This window comes from Diorhabda sublineata, chromosome 7 (genome assembly GCF_026230105.1).
Source record: "Diorhabda sublineata isolate icDioSubl1.1 chromosome 7, icDioSubl1.1, whole genome shotgun sequence".
Classification (NCBI taxonomy): domain Eukaryota; kingdom Metazoa; phylum Arthropoda; class Insecta; order Coleoptera; family Chrysomelidae; genus Diorhabda; species Diorhabda sublineata.
Window position 1 is genome coordinate 32202223 of NC_079480.1, and position 24717 is coordinate 32226939.

General features: G+C 33.4%; 1 protein-coding gene across 12 annotated transcripts in view; it reads left to right on the forward strand.

Moving 5' to 3' along the window:
* Nucleotides 1-1382: 1382 nt before the first annotated feature.
* The window catches only part of LOC130446395 (glutamate-gated chloride channel), a 135245-nt gene continuing 111910 nt past the window's right edge, over nucleotides 1383-24717 (forward strand). For 5 of the 12 annotated variants that reach the window (XR_008910142.1, XM_056782632.1, XM_056782635.1 and 2 more), the window contains exons 1-2: nucleotides 1518-1715; nucleotides 18949-19068. The gene's annotated coding sequence lies outside the window, so the exon portion shown is untranslated. Of the gene's footprint in view, nucleotides 1716-18948; nucleotides 19069-24717 lie in introns of all 12 variants that reach the window. The other 7 variants (XM_056782633.1, XM_056782637.1, XM_056782638.1 and 4 more) reach the window with 4 other exon arrangements.

Consider the following 24717-nt stretch of genomic DNA (forward strand, 5'->3'; position numbering starts at 1 on the left):
GTAATTTTAGAATATCAGTTTATATAACTTGCGCACTTGAAACAAATTTGCTGTAAACTACATAGTTTAATGAATTTTTTCACTTTCTGTTGTTATTGATTGAATCGAACACATAAGACCTTTCTTTGAATAAAATAAATAGCATTGAATGTCCAGATTTACTTGAACCAATTCGTATTGATGTTTATATATTTGTTGACAAAACAAATCATGTCAAGTTTTTAACAAAAAAAATCTTTATTAAGTTTTATTTTTTAATCAAAAATTACGCGAAACTATACAGGGTGTTGCACGACGAATAAAAACTATATGTATATGGAAAAACACTTATAGTAAAATCATGAAAATGTCTGCGTTTGGGTTTTTGGATACAATCTTTTTAACTAAAATATTTTCAAAGATGGCTGACTTCCGGTTCTAAAGGAAATTGACTTTGTTATTTTTGATAGAACATCCTATATATTAATACATTCTTAATATTAATTTTTTTGTAAAAAATTTGACCGTTGCAGACCATTATAATTTATTTTCTTAAGAGGATACCCTTAAATATATGAAAATGGTCAGAAGGTCAGAAGTGTTTGAATCTATGTTGAAAAATTTTTCATTTTATACAGGGTGTGTATAAAAAGTGATCAAAATTTACCTTCATAAATATCAAATAGAACCACCCGGTTTTTTCTATTTTATTGCATTCAGGAGTGAAAAATAAGTCAAATTCATATATACTTTCCTATACCTAAACCTTAAATGTTTTCTGTAAATTGTTGGTGTTTTTTACAGTTTAAATTTTATTTATTCGTTATTGAATTTTAATGATTTTCGAAAGTATCAACAATCGACTAATGACAGTTAAATAAACGTCATTTATTACAAAGCCAAAGAATTTGTCTCATTTTTTACCCCTGAATGCATTAAAATAAAAAATACCGGGAGGTTCTATCTAAAGAAATAAAGAAATTTGATATTTGACTTTGAACACTTTTTATACACATCCTGTATAAAATGAAAAATTTTTCATCATAGATTCGAATACGTCGTCTAAAAAATGTTGTGTACGCCGCGGCTGAAATACTACTTTGTAGAGTAGCACTTTCAGTCCTTAGTATACAAATAACTATGACACCCTGTATATATATTCTTCCTCGAATGGCAAACAAAACAAATACGAGCTGTTAAAAAGGTTCATCCACTATTGGAAGTGAAGGATTGGATGCATTACTTTACAAAATAGATTATAATATGAATTAACCCTTTAAGTTCTTACTCTATCCGCCCCTATTAAGTCATTTTCCAACTGACAGCGAAGAAGTAATTTCTAATTATCACAACAAAGAACGACATTGCAGTGGCTGCGCGCTACACCTGGGCCCCACCAACCCGTGCGACTCCCTACATCATGTGAGTATTTGGCGGCAGATTGTATGGATTTCTTGGATCACAATACATAAAAAAATTCACAATAATATCATGTGCGACAAAAATAGCGACCATTATTAGTTCGACTCAGCAAATCGTCGACAACATCGATGAGAAATTTTTTTTCGGTGCGCAGTCACTAGTCGTACGTATACACGCGTTTTCCTACGGTTTTCCTCTAGTTTTCCACTGTGGTTGTGTTAAGTAAGTGTAGCGAGGGGTGTTGTCGGACTAATGCGAGGGTTTTTCTATTTGGATTTAATGCGGTATTACCAGAGGTGACGCAAATGTTGAAGGTAATTCGCTACTATTATTAAATGGTCAACCTCAATTTGTTACATCTTGCGAAATTCTAAGCTAATAATATATTATTTTGAGAAATAGATTTGACGAATTCAACCAAAAGAGAGTGTTTAATATATTTATGGTCTTTCAAACATTATTTTTAGAATGAACAAATCTGATAATGTCAAATATATTAAAATAAAAACTACGACAGTACTTGAAGTGAAAATATACTTAAATTATTATAAAAAAACATCTCATATACAGGATGTTTATAAGAACTAGTGACAACCATTTCAATAGTTTTTCGATAAAGTCAAAAAGAAATCGATTTTGGTAAAAAATATTTTAGAGAAATTACCCTTACAAAAAATGATGTCGAAAAAGTTTGTTCATTCTATAATATTTTCGAATCGAAATAAGGATTTATTTTTCAAATATCTTGAAAAAACTTCAGTGCCATTTCCTAGTCGAAATCAATTGCTTTATATAGTCTCAAATCGTAACTTGAAATATTATAACTTTCCGCTTTCGGTTATTTTTGAGGTTATTGTATGTGTTATACAAAAACTTACGTTGTGGTATTGTTTTGCGTCGACCGTAGTAATCAATAAACTAAAAACCTTGTTATATTTATAAATAAAATCAATGTTCTTATTAAATTTTAACACAGAAAAACTACAATCATTTATTAATGTTGAATCAATCATACAAAAGATTATTCAACAAATAATTCTAATTATTCAGCTGTTACTATAAATGAAGGACGAATTGATATTTGAATCAAAATCCTGTGTTATGCCGATGACGTAATGATATGTAGCGAAAACGAAAATCATCTTCAATCTAAGAAGAAATCAGTATATGATTATCTCGACTCTAAAAGATAAATTTCCAATTAGATCACTGAGTAGAGATATTGAAACTGATTGAGGTCGATTGTCACTTTATGTTGATTGAAAATTTCTGATTTTTATAGACGCCGATTGATGTCGCATCACAACAATTCTTATATATTTGGGTGTATTGGCATTCACTTTTGTCAGATATATTCGATTCACATCCATTAAAGCCGATTGAGGTCGATTTTCACTTTGTGTTGTTTAAAAATTCCTGATTTTGATTTTTGATTCTGATTAAAGTCGCATAACAACAATTCTTATATATTTGAGTGTATTGGCATTCACTTTTGTCAGATATATTCTATTCACATCCATTAAAGCCGATTGAGGTCGATTTTCACTTTGTGTTTTTTAAAAATTTCTGATTTTTGATTCTGATTAAAGTCGGATCACAACAATTCTTATATATTTGGGTGTATTGGCGTTCACTTTTGTCAGATATATTCTATTCACAACCATTAAAGCCGATTAAGGTCGATTTTCACTTTGTGTTGTTTAAAAATTCCTGATTTTGATTTTTGATTCTGATTAAAGTCGGATCACAACAATTCGTATATATTTGGGTGTATTGGCATTCACTTTTGTCAGATATATTCTATTCACATCCATTAAAGCCGATTGAGGTCGATTTTTACTTTGTGTTGTTTAAAAATTCCTGATTTTGATTTTTGATTCTGATTAAAGTCGCATAACAACAATTCTTATATATTTGAGTGTATTGGCATTCACTTTTGTCAGATATATTCTATTCACATCCATAAAAGCCGATTGAGGTCGATTTTCACTTTGTGTTGTTTAAAAATTTCTGATTTTGATTCTGATTAAAGTCGGATCACAACAATTCTTATATATTTGGGTGTATTGGCGTTCACTTTTGTCAGATATATTCTATTCACATCCATTAAAGCCGATTAAGGTCGATTTTCACTTTGTGTTGTTTAAAAATTCCTGATTTTGATTTTTGATTCTGATTAAAGTCGTATAACAACAATTCTTATATATTTGGGTGTATTGGCATTCACTTTTGTCAGATATATTCTATTCACATCCATTAAAGTCGATTGAGGTCTATTTTCACTTTGTGTTGTTTAAAAATTTCTGATTTTGATTTTTGATTCCGATTAAAGTCTCATAACAACAAACAATGGAAAATTTGAAAGAAAACGAAAGACGTGAAATAATTGTCAAGCTTTATAAAAAAAGCAAGATCCGAAGAAATCGTTTACGGTTGATCATAAATAATTTTAACAGCCAGACAAAATATTTACGATCTGTCGGCGTGTTGAAAAAGGTATTTCGATTGAGAGGAGGATCAGACAAAAAAAAACAAAAAAGAAACCAAAAAAGAATAGAGAAGCTTTGGTTGAAGATTCTCAGAGAGATATTTTATGATAATTGGATAGAAATTTCAAAATTAGTGACAAATATATAAACAACATTCTAAATGAACAGAATGTAGTTCAAAAAACAAGAAAATTCTCAGAAGTTACAATTGGAACAAAAATCAAAATTTAACAGACTCAGAGACGAGTTTTCGCACGGTAAAAGTTTGGAAATTATTTTCAACGAGTCATATTTTACTTTTGACAGGAGTGAAATAGCGAATATTGAGACTTGTCACAAATAGACCGGGAGCTGGATGGGGTTGAGTATGCAAAATGTGAAGACAGCATTCGGCTCTGAACTCAGAAAACCATGCTGATTATGAATCTGATTGTTGTATTGGTTCATTTTTGCTTAACACCCCTCTTCCTTAGAAATCTAATAAATGAACTGAACACATATTTTGGTATCATTAGAAGGATTGTTTTATTGAGAATATCCAATTGATTTTTATGATTAAAGATACTTACAGCTAGTCAAGTGATAAAAGAAGACGCAAAATTAAACAAAAAAACTATAATAATTGATAAAAAAAATGGAATTTGAAATATTTTGTTGAATCATCAAATCCTCCACGAATAGGTAACTCGCAGCAGTACGTAGAAATCGAACAAGCTGTAACTTATTTACAGTGCCTGAGAAGAAATTATTTCAATTAGTTGGGATTTGAAATTATAAAATTTTTCATCATTTGACCTATATTTCGTAGAGTAATTAATTGAAATAATGGGCTACGAATTCCTTTTTAAGCGCCAAAATAAATGAAAAAGAGTGTGTTAGATCCTTATTAATGCAATTCATAAAAAAGGTTTCCTGAAGGATTTCTACGTTTTGGCCAGACATTGTGGAAGCTTTAATGTTAATTGAATTTTGAAAGATCTATTTAAACTTCTGTACTTCAATTTGAATATAACATATATGAAGGCCCTCTTGAATTCACGTTACTAACTGAATTTCTTTGAATTTATATATTGATGGATAAAAGCTAAATTTTGGAAAATTTTGGTTTTTCACATGCTTATTATCAAATACGCCCATTTGTCGTAGACCTAAAATTCAGGAAATAGTTTTGACCACTTTTGTACCAATTTCTTTTTCCCTGAAGTCTTCGTTGCCCACCCGGTAAAATCGATAACGAAATAGTGAATTTAATCAAAAATTATTCGATCTATAAATTTGTGTGACCTTTTCTTGACTAGCAAATCTTGCTTCCTCATTTTTAAGGCGTGTTATTGAAAATTTGAGAGTTTGGCACGTTGACAATTTCGTAATTTCGCAAGTCATCTGCTTTTATTTCACGACACATAAAACATCAAAATTTGGTTCCCATAAAGTACAGGTAAACCATCTGTAAAACATGACTTAACCACATAAAATTCGCTTTCAAAATATATAACTTCTTTCATGCAGTTTACTCCAAATATGTTATTATTTGACACATTATTTCTGAAGTATGATTGCATCACGATGTCCTCTCTAGTCGCACTTCCACGTTAAAACCGGATGAGAATGCTGGATAATACGATACATCTGGCATCGTTTAAGTGTGCCTACAGTCGCTAAAACTGGAAACATCAATAAAAAATCCGTTCAGCGAATTTTTATGATTGAAGATGGCAAAATTGTTTGAGGCGTTTCATTGAATACCATTGAAAATGACTCCATTTTATGGCAAAATTATTTATATTGGAATGAAAAAGATGTGTTTGTGGAATCTTTGATAAGGATAGTGGCAGGCGTCCTTAAGAAGATGACAGAAGAAGACCACCAGCATTGTTCCAAATAAGGTTTACATGGAGCATTTTTGATATAGAAGACAAGTATATACTAGTCATTATAAATAAAATTTATTGATTGAAATTGAAATATTTTACGGTGTCTATTATTTTAAAGGTTCTTCAAAAGTTATGGATGATATGTAAAGAATATCGGAGCTCCAAAGATCTTAGTAACTCCAGTGAAAGTTTCTCGTCGAAATCAAGGTAATACGTTTCTTTCCCTTTCCATCTGAACATTCGACATTTTCTTCTAGACATAGTATCATTAAGTGTTTATTGATGCGGAATTTTCCCTTTAGAAGGTTGGTTCTGAAATTTTGAAATATGGCAATACTGATATGATTTTTTTCAATCTGACATTGATATAATGAAGTTTGACACTTCTAAGTTGTTTACTAATAATCGAAACATTCATCTTGGTCAAAAAATGTAATCAAATCACGAAAATTTACGTGCGATAATGTTCTATCACTTTCGACGTAGATTAAACCAATTAACTCACAGACTTTTGGTAATCAAGCATCATGTTTAGCTAGTTTTTCAAATGCAATCACGGACCCACTTAGTTACAGGATGAATTTCCCGAAGGTCGTCCAAAATCAACTTGGATTGAGCCGACCGCCGACCAATCGTGATCGCATTTCGCTACATGATGAATTGACTGCTGTGTCAGAAAACATCGATGCAAGATTGTCATGTGACAAACCGTGAAATTGTTGCATACTTAGGCATTAGTACCACTTGCCTTCATTCAATATTGTATGAACATTTATAACATCGTGATAGGCGACGTATCATGGATCTATGCATATGAACACGAATCGACTCAATGGGTCTTTCAAGACGAGTTAAATCAAACTAAAACTGTTCGCGCACAAAGCACTTCGAAGCAATTGTTTCTCGCCTGTTTCCTGGAATACTTGGATATGTCACCACCGTTTCGTTAGACGTAAAACGGTCGATTATTAATGGCACACTAGCATTTGTTTGCCAGTAGGGAAACCCTTCACTTTTTTAATAAGAGGATCCATAATTCGTTTTCAGATTCTTTACAGTCATAAAACTACTGGTACCTTAGATATTTTGTCACCATTATCAATCGTGGATTGATCTATCTATCACCAGGTGTGATATCTGATAATCTCTAGAGTTTGGTGGTGCCAAAGTTTTCGTAATACATAGAGAGGCTTCATATTTCATTGAGGGTTTTCCTAATCTAACTCATACTTTGTTATTCCAAATTACCGCATCAAATCTTATTATAAATATCTTGATAATAATCTACACCCCGAGCAGTAGTTTAGGTTTATAATCTTAATTTCTATCAGCTAGAAATATGTAGATAATTAATTGTTCACAACGTATTTATTCCAAAGAGGCTTGCTGTCCCGGGTTATATCTAAATATTTGATTCCACCTTTCTACCCTATTTCATATTTAATTAAAGAGATATATTCGAAATTCAAATGTCAGCTACAAGCATCAATATTCAACAATTTTGAAACCTCCCTCACATCACAGCAAATTTGTATCTGTCTCTTTCCATTCAAACAGTCATTGTAAAGAAAATAGATTCATTAATTTTTGGGTAGATTTCATTGAATGGTATTTAAGGCATAATTTGAACCTCAATCACCTCAATTCACATACAATTGAAATTAAAATGTGTAGAAAATCGTATATATGTCTTATGATTTGTCCGTGCATGATTTTGTAGCATTCAGATATTCTTTTACATTCACACGGAAGGCTCTATCAGTCTGACCTAAATACTTTCAAGGACAACTATTGCATGATCATGACTAGACACGAGTTTAATATATAAATTGTGTGTATATAGTTGCCAAATTATGCTTCGGATATTGATTTCCAGAGTGGAATAAAACAGTAGCGGACGTGATGTTCATTTTGTAGATTTTTCATTCATAGGGTTAATCTTTTTATCATTACAGAAAACTTTCTAATTTAAAAAACCGCATTAACAAAAAAATGCGATAAATGCTTATTCGTTGAATAAGAATTTTCACGAGATTTTCATTTTAGGAAGCGAAGTATTTTTGAATTTAACTCAGAACCAAAAAAACTTAATGCCCTGATTAGAAAAAAATTTTCCTTAGATTTGATAACATTAAAATGAAACCTGAAGTAGGTAATACGAAATCTACGTCTAAATACACACGTGTCAGCGAGAGATGGGTATCTATAGACAAAATCGGAAGAAAATCATCGATTTTTTGAAACATGTTTTCCGAAAAGAACAAACAAGGAATGAAAAGGCAATTAAACTCATATTTTCATGAAAATATTAAAGAAACGTTGTAAATTAGCTGATTTTTCTGTTTGTAAGTTAACTGATTTTGCGTAATAGCTGATAGGTAAATATAAGTTTTTATTTCTCTAAAATTCATTGGTAAATAAAATCCTGAAATTAATTTTTTAAGTCGAAATCGAAACCCAGTTATTTTTAATGTGTATTTAGCTATATTACTCAATTAAAAATCTTCTGTAATTTTTTACTCATTATTACACAAAAATAATTAGAAAAAAAACAAGGCTTATGAGCTTCAAAACAAACTTGGTTAAAAAGAAATAAATTTTACATTTTAAGTTGTAATAATAATTAAAAACAATATAGAACAATTGATCAATTAATATTAAAAAGATAAAAATTTCGAAATAAAAATATTGGGTATTAAATTTCCCAAAATTTGTCATCTAGTTCATGCAGAAAAATAAGTTTCGCAGCCATATCCTCTGAGAAGCGATTTCTGGGAAATTTCAAAATCAGACCTGCTTGGGAGAATAGACGCTCAGATAGAAAGGAAGTGGCGATTACAGGCACATATTTGAATACTACTTGAAAAATAGTAGAGTAAGTGTCATTCATCATTTTCCAGAAAGCCAGAAGGTTCTGCTGATTATTCTCGTTTGGGGAATTTGAGTATAATGAAAGTTCTTCGGGTATTGATTCATCTATCGATTGTTTCTTTTTTTGCCATGCGCTCTGAATTCACTCAAAACGTACACCCGTGTTCCACAACATTTTTTATTCATAGGAGGGGATTCAAATAATGAAATAATTAGCCTTGGTTAATTTGAAATTTATTAATTGAAGTAACTTTCAACAACTAGGAATCATTGACATTACCAAAACATCGAAATAAAATCATCGATGATCAATGATCAATGTTTTCGTGAAACCATCGATACCTATCCCTACTTTATTCAGATGCGAGCAACAGCGTTGTTTAATGAGATTCCAAAGAGTCCGGGAGCTCTAGAGGTTAACTTGACGATATCAAAAACTTCGTTAAACGACTTTAAAATGTTTATTGACCGCAGTTATTCACGAATTAGTTAAATCGAATTTTTGAATTGCCCCTCTTTACAATCAAATTGCCCCCCTGTTGTGCGTAAGCCCCACGTTGGGAAATACGTTTAGTAGATACAGATCACTTCTTGATATCACTTGATAGCAGTATTTTCAGGCTTTCTAATTGAAAGCTCTGGGTGTCGTTTAAGGAAGCCACTCCCTACCTACCAGTTTCTTTTTTCCTAGCGTTGAATGAATTAGGCTTATTATTTTCATTTGCTTAGTGGTATAATTTAGATCTTTAACCGTAAATCCATGTCTAATAAATTTCTAATAAATAAGCAAAAAGCAAATTCTCTACAGACAAAGAAAAAATAGTTTAAAACCTAATGGTATGTGTGAGTTTTTATCAGATATTTCGTGCAATACTAGACGAGTAGCCTCAAATTTTCTCTCTAATGTCGTCTGTGGCACATCAAATTGTTTATCTGTTTCAAAATAACCCATTTTTCAATCCAAAATTCCTTGAAGTGCTTCCCGTGGGGATTCTTTGGACCACGACCTTTTGTCAGCGTTCGAAGTCACGAACCATTCTGAAAAAACAAATTATGATAAACACAAAAAACAAACTAACCACAGACACGTGTTAAACCAGAAAAAAATATGATGATCAATTTGCGGTAAAACATTTTTTTAAAATTTTTTTTCGACACTGCAACAACTAAACACCGGGCGACTTATAAATATCAGGGCGGTGCGTCGAACGATGACTGAACGATCGTGATTGGTGGATTTTAGCTGTGAATTTCTTTGGGTACCTTATCTACTCCTCCTTCCCTATCATTCTTTAATCACTTCCCACACACAAAATAACTGCACCAATTGCGACGAAAGTTTGTACTTTACTTCAAGAAACAACGATCGTCGGTGTTGCATGTTTTCTGTGGTTTCCCTGCAACCTGGTGATACGGTTCTCCAGCCAAATGGCCAACGTATAGGAATAATACAGCCGCAGCTGTACCCACCCGCGCCCAAATTAAATTTAAAATAATCAAAAAAAAAACTCAAAATTCCAAAAAAAAAACGAGAAGAGCCGTTTTTACTTACAAGCTTCACCACTTCGTTTCCTTCGGCAAAATTCCCCGTTATAAATAGTTAAGCAAACACATCCTAACGAAACCACCACAACCCCAGCCCTGCAGAGGAGCTATTTCTATATCAGGGCCTACTCAAACAACAAACCACATACCTTACAAAAATTCCTCCTTATCCTACCAAACTTTAACCAACGAATCTGTTTCTCTCTCAAGAAACAACTGCTGAGTGCAGCTGTAGATGCAAGCCCACTCTAGAATAATCTTTAAATAATAAAGCTGCAGAGTGAGAGTCCGTAGTGAGCGACCTCCGAAAAGTTAAAAAATTCCGGTGTATATTATCCACATAAAATTTTCTGTCCGTCCAATGGATATGATGGATTGGAAATAAAACTATTTATTTTTGAATTACAATCAATTCTCATTGTGAACTACGCATATTTAAACTATTTTGATTTTATTTGTCTATACATTAGTTTTATTGTGTTTTTATTTTGGGAATTTCATTTCAGTTCCCATTGGCTCGTACACTAAATATTTAATTCATCGTTTTCGTCAACTACAGACGACTTTAAAATTTGGCATGATATGTGATTTTATCAATTTGTAATATACACGAAGAAAAATAATATAAGAAAGGTTTCAAAAAAATACAATATAAATATTCTTCACTTTCAATACATCGGTTACATTAAATTCGCCTCAAAAAATATTCAAGTTGTATTTCTATCCATAGAAATCAAACATAATAACATATATGTAATATTTCTATATGGAAAGTTTCCATAAGTGGAAGCTGTTCCGACTAAGAGAGACAAAATGACAACGATTTGTCTATCCTCCGAGGTTTCACTTCGGTTCTGCGCATTCTCAAGCATGCGCAGTATAGATAAAGTGTCTCGAACAAGACAGAAAATGGATATTATCGGCACCTTAACGTAGGGATGTTTTTTCCCATACCAACTGTATTATATATATATATATATATATATATATATATATATATATATATATATATATTCATAACAACAAAAAGATCGATTGTCTTCTTCACGAAACTAACTACAAGACGTCATGTTTTCTTCAAATTAACAATAATAATAGTAAAAAAGAGAAAACGATATAATTGACGTAACCTCAAAAACTGGCCATACTAAAAGTTGAAGTATTTTGAGGTTATGTGAGCTTTGTTTACTTTGTTTTTTGGATGGAACGTGTATTAATGTTAAATTCAGTTGTTTTGAGAACTAATTTCACGTCTTATTTACTTTCAGATTAGTTATTACGAATATAATAGATCATTAACTTAACTAAGCTGGAATTTCTGGAATCGTAGGTGATATTGAGACTAAATACGATGTTTACACCCCCTCTACACCAACTCCCATAATGTAAACAGTGTGTTTAATACCTCGGGCTGTCTTTTTTTCAGCCTCCGATACGCTATTAATAGAAGACAAGTTCATATAAAACAATAATTTTATTACCACACATTGGTTACTATTTGACATAATCAACGAAGAGATTGAGACATTTGGCATATCTGTGGACAAGCTTTTCAATACTCCCTTCAAAGAAAGTTACCGCCAATGAACAGACCTGGAAACTTCTGGAAATTCCGTAGACAAAGCAGTAATGGTGATTCTGCGGTTTTCTCCAACCATTCTGTCAACTCGTTGAACCAGGTCATCTAAAACGACAGATTTCCATCTTTGGCACCCTTCATCATACACATCATTACGGCCATCTTTAAGCTTTCGACAGCATTCACGCACAACACCATAGCTCATGAAGTTATCTCCATACACAAGACTCATGTTCCGTGGAATTTCTGCAGTAATATGGCTTTCGCCTGTAGGAAACGCTCCGAAATTCACACTTTAAGTTTCCGCTATCCGTATTCAAGAAACGTTGAAAAAAACATGCACATTTTTTACAATTTTTGTTGCAACTACTAGCAACATTGTATCAAAATTGTATGCGAATATGCTTTGGAAGGTGATACGTACATTGAATGTATTTTTATGTGAGATTCTCATCGAGGGGCTAGTTACACGGTTCGTACCAAGTAGTAACTTTTTCAATATTAGATTTATTAAGCAAAATTTAAAGCGAACTCAAACATTATTCAATTTCTAACCAAAAAGGTACTCCGAGGTTGCTATAATCCAAGATACCATGCTTGGTACTGCTCCTCATCTTCCCAGAGTCTGATGCAGGACGGAGACAGTCGACTCTCCATTTTGGTACGCAAATTGATTTCTATGTAGAAGGATCTTTATAAGCAGTTCCGATCTGATGTTCGATTCAATAATTTATTTCCATCGATTTCAAGAAAGAAAATATACTAATAGATAGGATTAAGCTTTTAATCTAGGTTTTCTTTCTGCTTTGGAGATGAAGTTAACTTAAGTACCAGGACTTAGGGATGTGAGTTCATGAAGGTAGCCCGAAAAAGTATTATAAACCTCCTTATAAAGATTGGTAGTCCTTCTTGTAGTGGAATAGGTTAGATTCAGTCTTTTCCTGGAGATTTGTACAGCTTGGAAGATTATATATCCCAAGTGATACTTTTTGTCGTTAAGATTTGGGAAGCGACCTCACGAGAGCCCCGCTTCGGCTTCTCAGCCTTCGATGGCGGGTGTGCTTCCTTCTATAACAGCAGAGCCTGGAAAATTAGTATTTAAGAGTGGCAACATTGTTTCACCGTGTGTACTACTCCAGGTACTTCCTTTGCAACCTCCTCTGTTCCATCGTTATGGTCCTTTGCTAGGACTTTGGGTATTTGTGTGTTTCTCAGATCACACGCCACGTTTTTCTTTGAGATTTACGCACTATTCCAAGTTGGTTGCCTTATATGCAGTCTTGTCCTCTATTTTCCTGGAGGTAGACTATTTGTTATAAAGGGATCGGGCCCTTTGTGTCAAACGTACATGAGGGCAAGTCTCGATTGTTTCTGAGATATTTCAGTGCATTGCTGTTTTCTTATGCCGAAATTATTAGTTGAGTAGTTTCTGTGGATCAATTTCTCAGTAGTGTCCACTACCAACTCTCTTGGGTATTTCTCATCGACTCGGGATATTGGTGTCAATTTGTGCGCTTCACAATTCTTTTTATTGTTTATTGCTTGACATTTGATTTGAGATTGAAGCGAATGTTAATATGTTGGGAACATGTTGTATTGCAGGACATATAAGTGTGAGATCTAGGACTTTCTCTCTAAATTACAGAAGGATCTTTTTAATTTAAATAGTTATAACGAAGGAAAATGGGTCCAGTAGGATGGAATAATTTTATGAACATCCAATAAATAAGAGAAATGACATAAGTTTGCCTCCACTTAGTCTCAATTTAACACCCATGGGGCGAGGTTTTGTCAAATCTAAAGTTTATGCTAACTTCCGGGGCACAATTAAAAGGAAATATATGCTACAAAATGGCAACCATCACGGAGAATACCTGCCGAGTAGACAATAGACAATTTTAGAGCTGGATTGAATAAATGCCGATGTTACTTTTTTCAATAAACTCATTATTTCTTTCAAAATTATTTCTTTTTAGACACCTTATATCTTCATTTATAGGAAGTATGTTTATAAAGTATACAAACTAATGCAAGACATATTGTGAGGTTATGTTGTTCATCAATTATAAAAATGTTCTCACTAATTTTACTTACCTCTTCAAATGTACTACTTTCTCAAAATTAATAATTCTGTTTCTGTCATCTGTCATCTTTCCTCTACGATCTCATGGTAATTTCTGATTATGGCAGAGAGCCTTTGAAACTGTCATTTAATATTTGACAGTTATGTACAACTTCACACTTCCTATAAATGATATTTTGTAAATTAGGACACACTGTATACGTATTATTTAAAAACCGCGGTTGTAAATACCAACTGTTGAATTCATTCCCAATTCCAGAATTTGTCTGAGATATAATAAAAAACAACTTTCCACATCATATAAATTCATTGCGAGTTTCAAAGTACAAAATTGTACAAAAATGGTGTTGTAAAATTCTATCAATTCACATGCTTTATGTAAATAAGAAAATAAGCTTAAATATTTATACCAAGGAATTTGTCATTAGTTCTAAAAACTAGGTAGGTATGCAGATTGAAATAAAATGTTTTCTAATAGTACACAAGTTTAAGGTCAGTAGCTAGGGATAATTATAGCTTCTTGGCCCACGCCGGCATATTTCGTCGAAGATAAAACCACTGCACTTTTGGCAAAACATACAATTAGTGATTAATAATTTTAACTAAGTGTAGATGAAATATATCATTATATTATTTGATAATATTGATGGAATGATTTTGATACAATGAAATAACATTATTAGAAACTAAACGACATTTTCCAGTATGATAAAACAACTAGAGTCTTGTTGGATACTTTTGTGCACGTTGAAAATAGACCCATGACTTTTGACTGAAAAAAAATAACTGTAGCTGAAAATGATAGTTAACTTATTGACAATCAATACGCGTTTCAATTTTACAAAAGAAAATATTGTAAAATTCTCGCGGTTTTTTCATTTTTTTTTGTAAATTTTCACTTTCTACATTAATTTTTAGTTGGTTAGGTTAGGTTAGGTTCGGCTAAATACCAAGAAATCTCTACAGACAAATAATAATATTTGACAGGTTTGAGTCAAAGAAGTTATTATATTTTAAAAGCTACTTCGATTTCTAAATTGCGAAAAACATAGTATGTTAAGAAACTTCAACTTCAATCTCTCTGGTTCGAATCTGGTCTAAAAAAATTCACTTTTCAAATTTTTAAGTGTACAGAACTGAAGGTGAATCTGGACTGAAAAAATAACAAAGTAGCTGAAAATCATAGTTAACTTATTGCCAATCAACACGCGCTTCAATTTTACAAAAACAATATTGTAAAATCTATTTTTTGAAAATTGGTCTTATCATGGCCAGAGGTTCTAAATAAGGCCAATACAAAAAAACACGTTTGGTGTTTGTTTAGGTTAAAGAATAAAAATAAATTGACTGCAAATGTAAGTTCATTTTATTTCACTTGTATTTTGAAATTCAAATAATATAATTTTGAATCGTGTAAAAAGAGAAACATTCAATTTTGAAATTGAAAACTTTGAATAAATTTAAATGTAAAAGTTTCATTCATGTAAAAAGTACATTTTGGGCAGTTAAATTCGTCCTTGTCCCATTTGGTAAGTTCCACGTATTCTTCGTGAACATACCGTTCACAGGAGTAGCACATCCTCATAACTTTGATCTGGTCCTCGTCACAAATGAAACAGTATTAACTGTCCTTCTAGGAGACACCTTTCTGCGAAGACTTTGTTGATGGCTTGATAATCATACACACACACACTACATGTAGACGGAATTGATGGATTATCTTTGCTTTGTTTTTATCAGAATGAGCGTCAAACAAGTTAACTACCAGCTTTTGGGCTCGTGAATTTAAAAAACATCTCTGTAAAGGACGTATTTAGCTTAGATTTGACGTCTTCAAAGGTTCCATTCGTCGTCTGATAAGCTTATGTTATGAACCGAGTAATCTGAAGAGTCATTGCTTTCAGAGCAAACATCTTGGTCTTTGGAAGAACGTTTTGATCCTCTTAGCTGAAGATTGAGTAATCGGTTCTGCAGAAGAACTTTGTTCACTTTTTCTTCTGATTTGAGGAAGTGGTTGAGCAAAAGCACACTCTGGAATTACTAAGGATATATTCCCGTAGTTTTGAACCCTGACATAATATTTCCAGGTGTCATTGCCTTAGCTCATACTTCAGAAAATATTTTACCAAATACTGTACGTCTTATCGAGCGTTCAGGATTGTTTATATATAATAACGAAGAACCTCGTCGTCCCAAAAAGATTCAAAAGATTTGAAAACCGACTTGTCAATAGGCTGTAGCTTAGGAGTTGTGTTACTTGGCAAACAAAACAAAGTAATATCGTACTTTTTACAATGTTCGCATCCAAATGAAATTTGACACCTTCAAAAATTAATATAGCATTTTTACCTACATGGCACAAAAACATCGTGTGTCATACTTCCTTTGGGTATCATAACGACCTTGGTTCCAGGAGGAAGATTTTTTCCCATTCTGGTTTCAGCCTTTGAAGCTTAAATTATATCATCGGTGGTATGTACTGATCGCTAGCATTGGTACATGACACGTTTTCAGCGTGCTCAGGTACTACTATATGCATTCTCTTGGTTCATTTTTTGGTAAAAACTTCCTGTTGGTGGTGCGTTGTAAAACGGCAGCCTTTTTATCGATATTGTAAATATTCCGAGGCTTACCAGCAACATCCAATTCCCCCATGACTTCAATTTGTTAAAGAAATCAGTGACAATCACTTTATTAAGTTTACTTGCTCTTGACGGATTCAAATTTCGTGTTTTACGTGTAGCCACATCTGGATGGCGACTCAGAAAAAGTCTAAACCACTTACGTTCAGCTTTTTGTTTCTCTGTAAGAAAACACATTTCTTAGAATTATCTTGTAATAAGCATTCCAACATCAGCCAACAGAAAGATTCTTGAGCAAAGTTCAGTTTCTTGATCAGATAATAAAATTTCGTAAGGTCCTCCTTGGTATCCGAAAATTCCTTGAAGCCTGGTTGACGGATATTCCGTTTCCAATAACATTCAAAGCCTGCTCCATTCGCTCAATGCAACATACTAAGGCTTATATTTCTAAATTATTTATATTTATAGAACTACTAAAAAGGTTGAAACATGTATTAAACAACTTCCCTAATAAGGCCAGCTGCTGGCACCCCTGTTTACCAATAGAATTTGATACAGTTTGTTTCAAAAACCAACTTTAAACCACAAGGACATCATCATCACCGATAATCCACTGACAGGTGCTGCGCTCATCTGCCTAGTGTGAGTACTTATATAAATAAAAGCTTTTAGCCTTATTAGTGCCATGGCCTTATTTGGGTCACCTACTTTATTTGAAATAACGGATAATTGTTAGCCAATGGCAATCAGTAAAACAGTAAAAATATGGAGACGAGAACCGAAAATTGGAAATCAGCAAAACCATAGAATTCCTATGATTTCACTAAATTACAATGGCCGAAGAGGAATTGAGAATTCTAGCAACTTCAAGAAGCAAGTTTTTCAATAACTTTCCTTCGAAATTTACATCACTAACTTTACACAAAGATTAATAACAAAAATTGGAGCGTTACTTGATTTATTTCTCGAAGTTCAAATTAAAATGTTAGGGGATGATGAACGGTGCGCAGATTTGGTTGCTCAGAAGACGAAACCTCTATCCATATTCTCTTGAAATGTGAAACACACCAGAGCACTACACCTGGGAAACTCTTTAAAAGGAGTGGGATTAATGGATCAGCTGTGAACCCTGGATTCTCCAATATCGCACCAAGAAAGAGGGACTCAGTAGATTGTTTGGATTGCAGTGTATACGAAACCCCAAATCTATATATACATAGGGGATTATGAAGGTATGGAGGAAACTAGCCAAACAAATTATGAGTAACTTTGATAAATAAATGCCGGATAATGTTGGAAGAGGAAGTACTGACAGTTGTGTTGATTAAAAAAGGAAGTATGTTTCCCTCACAGACCAGCAGGTAACTGTGTTGAATTGTCAACCATTAGTTTGTCGTCTTTCGATGGTGCAATTACAATATGGCGTCAATTCAACTGACCTATCTAAGGGCATCCTTGAAGGGTGAACCAAGAGGTTCAATTAGGGCATTAAAAACAAACAAAAACTGAAACTAAGTATTATATATCTTATGAATCATAGCAAAAAAGATACAGCAACATAGAGGAAGAGCTTATGCTTTATTATTATCATTTGTAGACAAAAGCTTGTAAAAACTGGGAAAGAAACATAAAAATAACTGAATAAAGATTGATTTCAATTGGCAAGTGATTGTGCATTTTTTGCATTGTAAAATATTGAGCCCTTAACCAATTCTAAGCGTGGAGTAGATAGGTATATAGAAAGGTCGTGCTCCACTTTCCTAAGTGGAGAAGCGTGCTTACGAATTAGGCAAGTGGATTTAAAGATTAATAAGGAAGGAAGAGTCAGAATTTTTAATCTCTTAAAGGAGTCCCTGTGGTGAACCCTATTTAGTCCAAGTAAATATCTAACAGGTCTCTTTTGTAGTTTAAAGCTCAAATTGAGTCGCACCAGACGTACCCTAGAAGGGAAGGGCATATCATATCGGAGATGCAACTCAATAAGGGCATAATAAACTATTAAAGAGATGGATAAGTTCAGTTCATATTTCATTAACGGAAATTATTGATGCTACACAAAGTCATTTACAATGGCTTTAAAGCAACCAGTAGACTCATGAGATGTTTTGTTAATACCAATTATCACTAGAAACTGCACGTGATTCGCGAGCTACAGGCTGCCGATTCCTGTTACAGGTGCAAAATACAAGAATGAATACAACGGCTACCTAAGTGACTCAATTAACTAAATAAATTTCATTTTTGTCCAACTTTAAATCATCTTTATTCGAAATATTCATCTATTTATACGGAATGAGGAATTTTTTTTATTGACAAATAACATTATCGAATAATAAGCTGAACCATTCTCTAAATAAGATGGAGGCATCTTCAAAACTCTCCGATGAATCGTCCACTTTTAATTGATACACCAATTTCGAACTTCGCATTAGCATGAACGTTTCTAAACAATTTTCGATGAAATGGAACAAATCCAGAATATGATTGTAATAGCTAATTATTATAATTATCATCTTCTTTTCAGGTTCCATGGTATCGCGTATATTGCTTATGGAAAGGACAAAAAAATATGTTAATATCCTGAAACGAGGCTGTCACATAGACTGACTTCGCCCGTTCTTAGGACAAATCCTTCTACCAAAAAGTGAGTCATTTCTCAAATCAATTTGTATAAATATATATAACTCAGTGATATTGGGAGTGTAATAAATTATTGACCATGATTTCTGGGTAATACGATAACCTGATAGAGATTTATAAGACATCTTAAGTCAATACACTCCAATAAGCGTCTAGACATTAATAAAAGTTGTCAATGTCTGCCTTTAGTATCTTCCTTCCAATCAGATAAGCAACTAGACTTTGAATTAGACGAGTTGATATGTTTATACAAAAAATTATTGCAACAATTGCTACTCCAAGTCACGCGATAATGTCAGCTTATGTCTTGTATTCCTCTCAATCCCTTTACCAGAAACTCTCGTGGTATATTTCTTCAACTTGTTTCTCTTCAGATATTTATATAATAGACGTGATTTGATTTAGACCAGACTTAAACAACCTGATGGATATGTTTCTTGGAAAAACTAAATAATGTCGTGCAATAAATAGGGTTTTAGAATAGGTAAAAAGCAACATGGTAACCGTTTTTTAACCTTATATATAAGGGCTTCATATCAAACTCTATAGAACGCTTGGCTAGTGTCCAGGAATTCCACTTAGAGGTAGGATTTACTTTCCAGAGCTGAAGATATCTTTTTCACTACTTTATATACATGTTCAATAGTGCCATGGGCAGATCTAAAACCGAACTAGTGGTCTAGGATAAGATTTCGAAGATTTTTCGAATAATTTTGAAAGAAATGGTAGCAAGCTGACTGGGCGATACGATTTCAATTCTTTTGGCTTTTCCCCGGGTTTCAGTATGCTGAATCTATGACTTGTGGTGGTATTACTAAGCCAGTATTAATTCATTTTGGTTTGTCTTCGTGATCTTTTATTTTCTTTTTCTGGACCTTTAACTATTTGCCAATCGTTATTAACATTAAATGGGGTGTGGGGTGGTTCTTGAATTGTAGGTTAATAGGTTGGTATGGTAATATAGGACAGGTTTGTGGTTGTTGTTAATTATGACTCTGAAACTGTGGATTGCACGTTACTGGCTGGGAACCGAAAGATCCAGGTTGGACCATAGGTATCGGTGCTAGACTACCAGTCCTTTAACGTGCGGTATTAGTCCATTTCATTATTATAGTTAACCAATTTTTAGACTTTATAAATTACAAATGAACGGAATAATTACGATAGGATTTACGTCACGATGTTCTCTATAAAGTTGATGATGTAGTAATATTATCAACAAGAATAAAAAAATTGCAGGGCTTCCATAGAAATGGTAAAAGTAGTGAAAATAATAACCGGTAAATTATTCGAACATCTACTTAAACCGAGACAACAGGAGGCGACCTTTCCGACCTGCAATTCGGTTTCAGAGCCGATCAACAACCGGAGCCTCCAGAAGGTGATCGACTCCTTTTTGGAACTGGGCACATACTGCCATGCGGTGCGATTGTGGTGCTAGCAATACAAGACATGAAGAATGCCTTCAACTCGGTCAGGTAAGTGGACATCCTAGAGGCACTTAAGACCGCTTCTGGATCCCAGATTACTTGACCCAAGTGGTGGGAGATTGTCTGAGAAACAGGCGAATAATCTACGAGACGACAGGTGATTAGACAAATTACCGCAGAGATCGCTCTATTTTTGGACCTATGGAACAGTCTATATGATAGTCTGCTTAGAGTGGAATTTCCTCTTGGCGTGCTTGTCGTTATTTACGCCGATAATGTCATAGTTGTGATTATCGAACAATAAGCAGAATTAGGGCAACTTAACTTGAACCAGACAATAGGGAGATGAATGACAGATCACGGTCTTCAATTTGCTACGGAAAAAACTGTTTCTCACAAGGAAACGGATACAGACAAGACTTCCTATCGAGATCGGACAAACGAAATAGAGTCTATTTGCGAAATAAAGTATTTGGGAGTGAGCCTAGATAAGAAGATGACTTTCAAGCCCCACATGGGAAAGACAGCTTAAAAAGCGACCGAAAGAACAGCATTTTTGAGCCGCTTAATGGTAAATATTACTGGATTACAGCCGAAGAATCGAAGGCTGCTGATGGCGAGAACTTATTTAATTCTTCTGTATGAGGCGAAGGTCTAGTCAGACGTCATGAGAATGAAGAAATACAGCAAAGCGATGACGATGGTAAACAGACAAGTTGAAATAAGAATCGCCAGCTCCTATCAGATTGTCTCTAAACAAGCTGTCCTCTTGGTGGCGGGTAAGATTCCCGTGGACCTGCTAGCTTTCGAGCGTATGAAGATATAAAGAAGCAGCTCAGATATAACACGACAGGATGCGGAACTATTGAACGCACTAGAACAATACGGACGTGGCAACAACGATGGATAGAAGAGAAATCAGCGGAATGGACGAGACGACTAATAAAAGGAAGTTTGGAAAGGTGAACTTTTACATTACTCAGCTTTTGACGGCTTACGGCTATTTCCAACGGTATCTTACGAAAATGAAGAAGTACCTGAGTGTACGTATTGTGAAAACGATACCGAACACACGTTCTTCGTGTGTAACCACTGGAGTGGTTTAACAGATGAGGTAGAGGAGACTGTCGGCAACATAAATCCTGATAATATCGTCCAGGTGATACTGCAAAAGGTAAAATATTGACAACTGACTACCTATACAGAGAGAATTCTTAGGCGATGGAATGTAGACGGTTGCCTGGTATGACCATATCATAATAGAAATGTAACGAATGGAATCATATAAGGACAGACCCATCATCCAGAAGTAATATTAAAACAATTCCTGGTTAGTTAGGTTAGAAGAAGATGGTGATTTAGTGGGTAGGCTACGAGAGTCTCATATAACCATCAACTCTCCTGGTGGAATCTGTTACTTGGAATCCGCATCTTCTCAGAAAAAAAATATGAATCGCATATCTCGTTTGATCAAATATTAATGAGAATATTTGAAGGTTATATTCTCTTTTATTCATCACAAATCCGGTCAATGAAATCTTGGAAGTTGTAAAAGTTTTTGATTCTTTAGTTTTCTTTTTTCTTTAAACCATCAAAACCTTTCCACGACAACCCTAAATAAATCAAGGCGTGGCTCAACTTGTTCGATAATAGTCAGTGATATATTTTCAAATGGTTACTGACCTAGTTATGCCAGATTATAAAACGTTATTTTCCTTAGTTGACCAGGATCACGAGAGAAATGTATTAAATTAGTCAACGAAATGGGGTGAATTAAATAAAATGCAAATGTATGGTGTGTATGAAGCTCATCAAATTTAGTTTCATAATTTTCATTTATGAGAGGGTTGGATCATTTTAACACCTCTTAGGCCGGATTCACACTATAAGGTTCGTTGGCGGTCCGATGTAAGTCTGGTGAAATCCAATCATATTTAAAAACTATCTAAAATAAAACCTTAGAGTATTTAATATTTTATAATATTCGTAGCCGGAGAATGTCATTGAACTTTTCTATACAAGAATTAGCTGTTATATCTTTTATTCTTGATCAAGAAGATGGTATTATCAACATGAAAAAGAATGTGGGTGCATCCAAATGAATTGGAGTAGGTTTAAAATAATTTCAAGGAAAGTCACTAAGAAAATAGTTAGAAAAACATGAAATTACGTGAAGCGATATTCCCACGAAAAAAAATCATTGTACACTGTGTCCCATTTTGATTGAGACTACTCTATATCTCAGCTATTGTTAGACATGAAATTTACTCTTTCTCAGGTCCTGTATAAGATAGAAAAAAGAATGATACAATACATTTATGTATCACGACCTAATTTATTTGATAGTAGCTTGGATCATACAGGGTGTCCTAATTCTTCAATATCGATATCAACTTTGGAATTTTAAATTGAACACTCTATATTTCAGTGCGTTTTTTGATTTAGTGCCAAAAACAAAGGGAACTTTCAAGAAACTAACCAATTTGATTTCCACACGGCTTAGGAAATATTTAAGGTCATTTGAACTTTTATTGAAAAATTGTAATATTTGGAAAATTCCGTAAAATAAAACTGGAGCTAACTGGCATCATTTGCAAAATAAATTTCCAGACACAAAACTTAGGTTCATTGAATTTTCGTGATTTTCGAGCCTAGAATCATACTGGGTGTCTTTTTTTATTGTACGAATTTTGTAAATAACAAAATCTCCTTTTTTAATGGCACACACTGTATATTATACCTTTAATAAACGATATATGAAAATATATCATACATACATATTCTATACCTATGGAATTATTCCACCTTCTCTTTTTAAAGTATGATTCTAGATTGGAAAATCACGAAAATTCAATAAACCTAAGTTAACTGTTAAAAAATTCATGATACCATTTTTATTTTGCGGAATTTTCCAAATTTAATGATTTGCTTAGGACCTCTAGATGGAAAACATATAATAAATAATGCATCCATTGATGGATCTTTATATTTTAATTACAAGAAAACATTTTCCATGGTACTGTCGGCATTTGTAGATTTTTGGACCAGAGCACACATAATTTACATTTAATAATATTTCATCAGACCGAGTTCGGACCAGGAACGAACAGTAATATATAGTTGGACTAGAAGAAAAAAGCTACTAACTTTTTTATAGAGTCACGTATCCAACTCATTTCTTTTATTTTGTGAGTTTAAATTTATTAACGAATACTTGAAGGAAAACAGATTTCTTAAAGTTTGAAGCATTCCCATATGATAATCGAAATCACATTTCTAGCAAACCAAACTTTTTCAATCTACCTTCAGTCTTAATAGATTTCGAGTATTTCAACTAAAATGATGAACTACATCGAATTATTTGAAAAAATACTTCAATAATTCAAAGTAGATTCCCGAAATTGAACCCAGCAGCTTCTACTTATACTATCAATATTCTTCGTGTAAACTCTATCGTCCTAAATATGATAATCAACGGGATTGAAATCAGGAAATATTGAAGGTCATAGGTCCTATCCGCCTGTTGCAATAAACATTATTTGGATGTTGTTTCACTGCCAATAAAAAGCAAGGGGATGCCTCATCATGGTAAACATAGATCCCTTGGATAACAAAGCTCGCCTTGACAACCTCTAAAGGACGATCATAACCTACTAATTGGTCGATGATTGTTAATCCATATACAAAATTCCAACCTTCGATTTCATCTCCACGATGTAGTTAGTGAACCACGTGAATATGATTTGAGTATTTTTGATTGAGTAGATTTGCGTTCTTGACTCAATTGTTTAGTGCTTATTGTAGAGTTCATAGTAACAGGCTTAATAATGTCATTTTCCTGCGCTCCATCTACATGTAGGTGTGTTTTTCCACCAGGAAAAGTGCCATTTCCTCGCAAATAATTAAAAACTGATCCAAATGTTGGACGACTAGTATTTCGACAATCAGGAAATCTGTGATATTCCACAGCAACAGCTCTACCATTACAATTATAGAACCAAAGAACGAATACTCAACGCTAATCTTAATTTTAACAAAATTCGAGTTGATAACCTCTAAAGGACGATCAAAAAGTGATGACCTACTAATTGGTCGATGATTTCTAATCCATCTACAAAATTTCAACTTTAAACCTTTTTTGAGTTGCTCGTTGTGTCTATTTGGTACAGTTGATGAAATTTTAGGTCAGATAATAATACATTATCTTTATTTCAATTTTTAAT